Source organism: Medicago sativa, chromosome 7, assembly GCF_051527215.1.
Source record: "Medicago sativa cultivar Bolivia chromosome 7, Bolivia_mono, whole genome shotgun sequence".
NCBI classification, from domain to species: domain Eukaryota; kingdom Viridiplantae; phylum Streptophyta; class Magnoliopsida; order Fabales; family Fabaceae; genus Medicago; species Medicago sativa.
Genome location: NC_140755.1, coordinates 97,080,622 through 97,090,752, shown reverse-complemented (window position 1 = coordinate 97,090,752; position 10,131 = coordinate 97,080,622). Strand labels below are relative to the sequence as shown.

Genomic DNA, 10,131 nt, shown 5'->3' with positions numbered 1-10,131 from the left:
TTCCTTAAGATGCCGGTTAAGGACTTAAGGTGTGGAAGAAGATTGTGCGAATTCAAAGAGAGTTTCTATGGGGAGGTGTTGGAGGTGGGAAGAAGATTAGTTGGGTGAAGTGGGAGACGGTGTGCCAATCCAAGTCTAATGGAGGGTTGGGGGTTAAAGATATCCGAGTGATGAATGTGAGCCTTTTAGCCAAATGGCGTTGGAGATTGTTAGATGGGGAGAGATGTTTGTGGAAGGATGTGGTAGAGGAAAGGTATGGGCCGTGTGTTGGGAGGTTGTTGGAGGGGTTTAACTATTCTTGTCCTAGAGGGGCATCTCTTTGGTGGAAGGATTTGTTGAAGTTAGGTGACGTTGGTGTGGATGGGTGGTTTAACTCGGAGGTGGTGCGTAGAGTAGGTAATGGTATGAAGACTAGCTTTTGGAACGATAAGTGGATGAGTGATCCTTGTTTTAGACATAAATATCCTAGATTGTATTTGCTTTCTACTCAAAGAGAGGCTATGGTGGGGGAGGTGGGTGGGGTGGCGGAAGACGGGAGGGAGTGGGAATTTGTTTGGAGAAGGCGACCATTTGTGTGGGAGGAGGAATTGATTTTGAGTCTTAGGGAGGACTTGGGTGGCATGAGATGGTCCACCGTTGAAGATGAGTGGAGGTGGAGTTTAGAAGATACGGGGGTTTTTTCGGTTAAGTCGGCTTATGAGCGATTGTTGAGTTTGTTGGTTGTGGAGGATCATTGGGGAGTGGGTGAAAAGAGGGTGTTTGGGACTCTTTGGAAGTGCCCGGCTCCGTCGAAAGTGGTGGCGCTTGGTTGGAAGGTGTTTCATAATCGTGTGCCGACGAAGGATAATCTTGCTTTGAGGCATGTTCTTGATCCGGGGGTGTCCTCATCTTGTGTGTTATGTCATGGAGCCACTGAAACATCTTATCACCTCTTCCTTCACTGTCATTTCGTTACTCGGTTTGGTCCTCATTGATGCTTTGGGTCGATTGGTACTTCTTAACTCCGCCTAACCTTTTTGTCCATTGGGAGTGTTGGAATGGGAGGGGAGGCTCTAAAAATAGGAGGCGAGGATTGGGTTTGATTTGGCTAACAACGATTTGGATGGTGTGGAAAGCTAGGAATGATAGAATTTTTAAAGGGATTAGTAGAGAGATTGATGAGGTTGTTGAGGAGATAAAGGTGTTGTCGTGGCGGTGGATGTTGGAAAGAATGAATATTCCGGCTTGTCTTTACTACGAGTGGAGTTGGAATCCTATCCTTTGTCTTGACAGAATTTCGGTGACTGTGTAGTTCTGGTAGGTGTGGCAGCCTGTTCTGGTGGTAGGTGTCGCTGCTGGGTCTTGTGTGCGGGGTTCTTTTTGGTGATGTGCAGCTGCTGGTGTTGCTGCTGGGCCTGTTCCCTTTTGTTGTGGTTTCTCTGGCCGAAGGTTGTGGTGTTGCTTGAGTTTGGTGTGTGGCGGTAGCTGGGCAGCAGCTGCTGTTCGCTGGTTTTGGAGCATTTTCTCTGTTTTTGCTGGCAGGGAACCTGGTGCGGATCTGGTGTGTTTTTGTTGGCTTTGGGAGGCTTCTGCAGGGTTTAGGAGCAGTTTCAGGCTGCTATTGTGTAGGCTTCGTTTGTGTTGGTTTTGACGCAGGGGTATGCTAGTGTTTGTCAGTTGCATAAGCCTGCGTCATTACTTTTTTGGGCTGTGCCTTTTTGTTTAGGGGTGGTTTTTTAGGGGTTTTTGTTCGAGCCTGGTGATTGTTAGGCAACCGATTTCCCCTTGTATTCTTTTTTTCCCACCCGAGCTTATTAGTGCTTCTTGCACGGGCTCGTTGGTTAATAATATTTTGCCATTTCAAAAAAAAAAAAATGAAAGGAAAAGGCATTTAAATTTTTGAATGGCCAAGATAATCCTGAAGTCCCGGTGACTGCAAGGAATCCAATTTTGATTAAGTTACACTTATTAGTATTAGCACACAAAAACTCGGGGTCATCTAATATGGGTCTAAAGAAATTTAAACGTCGACCCTTATATGATTAACTTTTTTAGTAAAGAAGGTAAGATAGAGGATTTTATCTCATAAAAAGCTTACCATTGTTGTGATCCAAACTCTAAAAATAATTACTGCAATTTAGGCTCCAAAAGTATAGAGATGTTAGTTAAATTCTAAAAAATACATTAGTAAAAAAAAATCTAAAATATATACACTCGTATTGTATGAATGAATGTAACGTCATATGGAGTTTTTTTTTTTTTGAAAGCGTTAATGGAGTATTTAAATAGTAACAATAAAACCCACAAAATAGTTGAAAATATTTAAAATAATTTTAGTTGATTACTGACTAATGCCAAACCGCCCACTGAAATGAATATAGTAGTTTAGTACTACTTTTATTTTTCTTACAAAGGCAAAAAAGTCCGTATGTAACATGTTATAATAGCGAAAGACTTTGCTTATGTCTACGGCTAATATAAAACCTTTTTCTTTACCAGTGATAACTAGATTGATGACCCGTGCGCCGCACGGGTCTTATGAGCTGTAATGCATTCACTATTAGTAAAATGCAATAGTTATTTGAAAATAGACTTTTGACCCGTGCAACCCATGAGTATTTTAGATTTAAAATGATAGTATTTTTATAACAATTGAAAAAGCATGGATAGATTTGAAATAATTAATATATGATTTCCAAAATTCAATTAGAAACCGTGCAAAGGAATGGGACAATTTGATTTTTCCGTTTAGCATATTCTTGTGGCTGTAATTTAGAATACTATAATAAAAAATTAACTAAGGGACGTACACCTAATTTAGATTTATCAATGTCATCTAATGAACCATTGTGACAAACAGTTGTTGTGCTGTTTTTGGCAAAACAGTGTCAAACAAATATGTAGTAGAACCACAAAACAACCTTAACAATGATTGATGATTGATCACTACATCAATAAGTTAAAGCACAGTGTGAATTAATCATAGAACAAAACTGATTTTGAATATAGGATGGACACATAGTCAATGGAGCGCCGAAGACAAAGGATTCATGTTGCTTAACGATAAAATCGTATTTGTAGTCTCGCCACCGGAATATACATAACGAAAAGTAGAGAAGAAAGTTAGCGTTCACATAGATGGACCTCTCAATCTAAATCTCAACATTGGTAACACTCCAACATAATCAACACTTTTATAAGATAATCATAATTTCTCATGTATCTTTGAATGCAAAATGAATGACCAAATAAAAATGAATGACACATAGAGAAATCAAAATCACAAACTCCCTTGCATTCTGTAGATGCTTGAACCTCAATAATACATATTATGATGTTGTTGTTATAGCACAAACTCCCTTGCATTATATGAAAATAATTTCAAGCTTGAAGACTATATCATCTATGTTCTCAAAAAATCACACGATGACTAAAACAACTAAAAAGAATTAAATCTAGAAGCATTTGTTTTGTCCACTGAAGCTATAGACAGAACAAAAAAAAAAAACACACAAACTTTAAAAAAAAATATTAACAGAGGAAATAAGTGAGTTACGAACACTTCAAATTATTTCATATCATTCTTGGCTTCCTTTATATCTGCCTTCTAACCATCCAACCTGTCATATACAAAAATAAGTATTTTCAAATTAAAAACTTAGAAAATATAATATCATTAAGATTTTGGTTTTTAATTTGCAGTTTGTAGGAATTGAATTCTAAATCTCAACACATAATGGATATTTAGCATAATTAATTATATGGTGGGATAATTTGCAAGCAAGATCCTTCATTACATGAAGCACATATTTAAAATGCAAATTAGGATGCTTGAGAAGTAGAAAACAAAAATAAGATAGACAGTAGACCCATTAATGTAACAATTATATTTCAACTAAAGAAACTAAGGTATAGGTGGTTCTACCTTTGTATCTTTGTTTCGAATAATGGCTGTGGGAGAAGAAATGTCAAACTCAAAGCATTTTTAACCTCCATAATCTGAGCATCAATATCCTTAAGATTCTTTTCAAAAACTTCAAAATGCTCTTTCAATGCTTCCTCCTCAAATATCTCATCAGAAAAATTTGGTCGGTCCATAAGCAAAAACGGTTGCTGCAATGAAATAAGCATGCAATGATTATGTAATGCAAAGTTTCTATGAGAGGCACAAATCATATGGAAGGACAGAATAACATTCTTTACTGAGTGGATATTAAATGTGTTAGTGTGCATGGGGTATTTCAAGGGAGAGGAATAACAGAAGCTTATGTTTTGAAATTCAAACCGGAAGCTAATTGTGCTAAAAGAATTCCTTAATAAATGCATAGAAAGTGGGATGTGCGTAACAAATGCTACCACATTGTTTTTTGTATATGACGATCCAACAAACACTCCTATCACTAAGGCTCAGTTAATGCTCACAAAAAATAGGAAAAATAACAGATTGCAATGCAAAATTTTAAAATTCAAATTCAAACCTAAGGAGGGAAATATTTTTAGGGTTGATTAGAAATTAATGAGATGTGATTTAGAGGGAAAAAATTAGGTTTAGTGATAAGCTAGACCTAATAAGCTTTAAGGATACCTGGTTATGTTTGAAGAAAATGAAGTGCATAAATATTCTCGGTATGGAAGATTCAAGGATTCAAGGAATAAATAATGATGTGTTTGATTCCATTTTGTTTTGGAAAGTGGAGAGGGAGGGTGGAGAGCTACATATATATGCTTTGGAAACAACTAAACGTGTGCTGAGTGGAGATTTGAAATTCAAGCCTCGGTAAATGGAAAATAACAAATGGCAAGGCAAAATTTGAAATTTAAATTTAACATATAGAAGGAGGGAAATATTTGTAGGGTTAAAGTGATTAGCAATTAATGACATGGAATTAGAGGGAAAAAATTAGGTTTAGTTGTAGCTAGACCTAATAAGCTTTAAGAATAAGTGATATAAAACTATGTCTTACTGAAAACAACTGATTATATATGCATATGGAAAAATTACATATCTGTTTTTTCTTGCATATTACTATGTAGTGTATAAATATAATAAGGTTGACTTTTGGAAAAGGTTCGTATATGGTACTGTACTTCCAGAAATATTCTTATACATACACTTCCCCAAGAAAGGTTTTTTTTTTCCTTCCATTTCTTAGAAATATAAATATAGGCCAAATACCACTTTTGGTCATTTTAGTTTGACAGAATTCCCAAGTTAGTCCTTCGAGTTTCGAAAGTTTCAATTATGTCCTTTTAGTTTGACAGAATTCCCAAGTTAGTCCTTTAAGTTTCAAAAGTTTCAAATAGGTCCTTTTAGTTGATAAACTATTTCACCGTCACAGTTTCAAAAGTTTCGAATAGGTCCTTTTAGTTTGGAACTTTTGAAACTTAAAGGACTAACTTGAGAATTATGTCAAACTAAAAGGACCTATTTGAAACTTTTGAAACTTAAAGGACTAACTTGGGAATTTTGTCAAACTAAAAGGACATATTTGAAACTTTCGAAATTTAAAGGACTTACTTGGAAATTCTATCGGACTAAAAGTGGTATTTGACCATAAATATATTTATAATTGGAAGAGATGCCAAATTTTTCGTATTGTGGGCTGTGGCATACATATTGAGAACTTCTAATGGGGGAGAGGTTGTGACTGCGTTTTCAATGTTCTTAGCATGTGTTTGGTTAACTGCAGTTCGTAGTTGGTGTCTCGGATTTCAATTGATAGTTTATAAATACTTTGTTTTGGTGATTAGTCATTTTGTTGAAAAATTAAACTTTTTTTTGGAATATATTAAAGAGGATTGCAAGTTTACATCCACTAACTAAAAAAATTGCTGATCCATTTGGGCTCATTTTTTATTTTTTAAAAAAAATAACATATTTGGGATCGTTCGATGGCGGTCGCTTGAAACTTTTGGGTGTGGTTCTTTCAAAGTCTCAAGTTTGATTTTCTTTGATGTTAATTTTGGTGGTCTAGTTTGACTTTTTAAAAAAATACTCAAAATTATTAACTAGTGATAGATCTAGAAATTTTCAGCAGTGGGAGCACTATATATACAAATGTTTACCAAGAAACATATATAACAAGCATAAAATATACATCGTAAACATTAATTGATTTTCTCATTTTAAATATCGATAAAAATATATCTTTATATGTAAGTAACTAGATAATAAATAATGACTAACTCATTCATCTCATGCGATTTCGCATCAGATTCTCGAAGAAATTCTTAGCAGCGAAAGCTCTTTCAACTATTATATAGTTGCCAATAGTAATATAAAAAATATCACTACTAAAAAACAAAAATTAATGAGGGAAATTAAGTGAGGGAAAACGTGAAATCCCTCTCAAATTCCATCACTAAATTTTGCGACCAAGGAATTTGTGAGAGATTTCATTTTTTCCGTCACTAATTTTCCTCCCTAATTTTGCTTTTTCTAATAGTGTATCTCTAATAATACATATATCAACAAATATAAAACATTTTCTAGTTTACATATACTTAGAGAAAAATCACTATTCCTCATTTTGGGCTTTTTGTGCCACATACATCTTCAATTGTTTGGGAAAGAATTCTGCTCTTTAACCAAACGGTTCTGCTCATTCCCAAAGTAAAAGTCTAAAATGCCCCTACGCAACTTAACTTGCGCTAGTGTATTCTGAGCTTATGTTAAGTTGTGGTGAGAATACACTAGCGCAACTTAACATGAGCTCAGAATACACTAGCGCAACTTAAGTTGCGCAACATGAGCTCAGAATACACTAGCGCAACTTAACATGCGCTAGTGTATTTCTGTTTTATTGCTCAGAATACACTAGCGCAAGTTATGTTGCGTAGGGGCATTTTGAACTTTTATTTTGGGAATGAGTAGAACCGTTTGGGTAAAGAGCAGAATTCTTTGGGAAATTAGTCCAACTTTATTTTGGATAGAAAATTTGGTTCAACTTTCATTCTAAAGCATAAATAGATGATGATATGTAGAATGTAGCAGTACTTACGAACAAATTATTCAAAACATAGTAGGGGCACCAACCCCCATATAACATGGCTCAGTCTCCGGTGGGAGACCTGAATAGGTCTCCTACGGTAGGAGACATGGTTTTTTTTTTTTTTTGGTAAAATGAATATGAACCATTAGATAAGGATTGATCAACCTTTGGATTATAAAAGTCTATGAGTCTTACTATATGCTATCAACACTCAATAATTTCTTTTATTTCATCATCATTGTCTGAGACAATTTGTCTCTCTCCTATCATCTCTTGTGCATTTTTTCTTTCTCTGTCTTGACAATTCTGATCTGCAGCAACCAACAACAAAGAGCTTGGATCATTGATGGTCCAGTGGCAAGAAACATGCTTGAATGGAGGGGATGTTAGAGAGGGGCGCAGACTGCAGCTAAAATCTGCACCAAACAATATGGGATGAAGAAAAATGCTCTCTTTAATTGTTGAAAGATTTGCTTTTTTGGTAGTAATTTTTATGGGATGTGTTCTTGATTGCAGATGTAATATTTTCTCTTAAGTGTATATAAAAGTGTGAATCTTGTTATTGCTTTGTTTTTTTATTGCATATCAAAGATTTGTTCTTTTATCTTTTAATTTATTTATGAGAGTGTGAATCCTTTTTAAGTTCATGCCATATCTTGGCACTAATTTTCCATACACATGGAAAATTAGTTTAATACAACGTTAGATTGAACTAGAACAATGAAGGCCAATATTGAATTTTACATGACTGATAAATCTGCATTGAATGTTATTGATATTGTGGAGGAAAAAAACAGGTGGAGAATGAGATTGAAAGGGATGAATGAACAGTGATCTGAGAGGGATTGCAATGGAAGGACCGATGTTGTGGCTGTCTCATATAACTCAACTAGTGGGAGACAAATAAAAATAATCAAGTGTATTTTGCTTATAGTATAATCTAGTGTGCTTGATGAATCTAATGGTTTTAAAAGGTCATGCACCGATAGGAGACCTATTAAGGTCCTCCACCCTAGACAGAGCCACATAACATAGATCCGTCCTTGTTACTAGCCGATGCTTTTCTTGTTTTTTTTAATTAAAAAAATTGAGGTGTGGGTTGAGTCACGGGAGTTCACCTGAATCATGACATACCTCAAGATTTAAGAGTGCTAGGAGAGATGCTTAACGAAGTTCATATTTACAAAGACAGCAGGGACTGAATCCACCATTTACATGATATGAGTCAACTACTTATTAACTGAATTAATCTCTTTTGACAAATGATACTCCCTCCGTTTCAAAATGAGTGTCGCTTTAGCCAAAAAAAATTGTTTCAAAATGAATGTCACTTTCAGATTCCAATGCAATAATAACTTTTTCTTTTCAATTGTACCCTCCAATTAATACTCTGCACACTACTTCCAAAATATTACTTTTAAAACTAACCCATAGTTAATAAGGATAATTTGGTAAAATAACCATTTGCTTTCTTTTAATCATTGCATTTCTTAATATGTGTGTAAACACCTAAAACGACACTCATTTTGAAACGGAGGGAGTATCTATTATGACACACATTAGTTATAAAAATTAAGATTAAAGATTTTCATTGAAAATAAATTTTGAAAACCAGAGATCCATTAAACCAATGTCTAGCTAGTCACAGAGGTGTCAAACTCCTACTCACTCTCTTTATGTTGATGAGATTACGATTTTTGTCAAGATACTTAAAGGAATTTAAAAAATGTTATGTCTTTGTTCAAGCTCAATGGTGACACAGCTGGTCAACATGTTAATCCTCAAAAATACAAATTTTACTCTAGTGTTTTGTCAGCAAGTAAAAGCATGATATCTCTGTATATCATTCTTCGCGCTTTGCACCTGGTGAGTTTCCTTTTAATTACCTTGATGTTCCTATCTTCAAGAGCAAGCCGAAAGAAAACACTTTGTATAATCTTGACAAGGTTGCCTTTTGTCTATCATGGGTAGAGTCCAATTAGTGAAATATGTTATTCAAGGCATGACTTTATACACTTTTCACATTTATGCACGGCCTAAAAATCTACTCAAGGTTCTCGATACTTAGGTGAGAATTTTTATTTGGTCATTAGATATTTTTACTAGGAAGGTTTTCATTGTTACCTATAACAAAATGCGCCTCCATGTAGATAATGGTGGTATATACATCAGACCTCTAAAGCAAGTCATTGAAGTTGCATGCTTGAAATTTTGGTGGAATGTTTACTCTTCTACCAAAAATTGGGCTTTTTTTTGTAGACCTCAACTCTTGAAAAATAGTAGTCCTAAACTTTATCATGCCAAATCCTCTATATGGTCCGGCATTAAAAAGGTTTTTGATATATAGTTTGTAATGGAGCTGTTTGGAAAATTGGCAATAGAAACAAAGCAAAATTTTGGACAATCAAGTGGCTATCGGAACCTATTGCATACGCCACTAACCTGTCTCATATAATACTGCATGTGGGCTGAGCAATCTAATATTGCATTGGTGGTGATATCTGATTTTGTCTTCAATGGCAAAATTCAAATCCCTACTTTAATTGTTGAAAATTTCCCTAATTTAGCCTAGGAAATGCATAAGTATATCCTTCCTAACAGGTTTGTTTACGTTAAAAAATACTTTTGGATCACCACAACATTCTAATTCAGGTTTGATTTGAAAGTAACAATCTCTTTGATCCGAATAACTACTTTTATGAGAGGATCAACAATAATTGTATAAATTAAATTAAAAGTGATATTATTTTAATATAAAAATTACATCATTTGTAACGGCTAATATAATTACAAGAGAGGAAAAAAAAAGTAAAAAACATCATATCTATAAACCGTGTAGAAATGCAGTGTTAAGACAACCAAATTGGATGTCCTTGTAACATTAATGACACTGCAAACCAAGGTCCCTCCTTTTAATTTGGATACCTTGGACGAATCATAAGATGGTGTCCTGTAAAAAAAATTAACAAAAAATACACAAGGATAAAAGAAATGAACCAAAAAGATTATTGCACATTTTCATTTGTCACTATGTAAAAAGAACACAAGTATGAGTCTTTAAAATGTGAACCAACTGACATATACTCCAAAGTCTACACTTGACACTTGAAAATTTATTAACTAAAGAGAGCATGTCTTCCACAATAGTACACATTGATCA

At 34.7% G+C, this 10,131-nt stretch overlaps 1 long non-coding RNA gene across 1 annotated transcript; it reads right to left on the bottom strand.

The window, feature by feature from the left end:
* Window positions 1-3,387: 3,387 nt before the first annotated feature.
* On the bottom strand, window positions 3,388-4,760 carry LOC146910831 (uncharacterized). Its single transcript, XR_015018617.1, has 2 exons — window positions 3,905-4,760; window positions 3,388-3,599 (listed from the first exon to the last, which is right to left on the bottom strand). It is a non-coding gene; the product is annotated as an uncharacterized LOC146910831 (long non-coding RNA).
* Window positions 4,761-10,131: the final 5,371 nt, after the last annotated feature.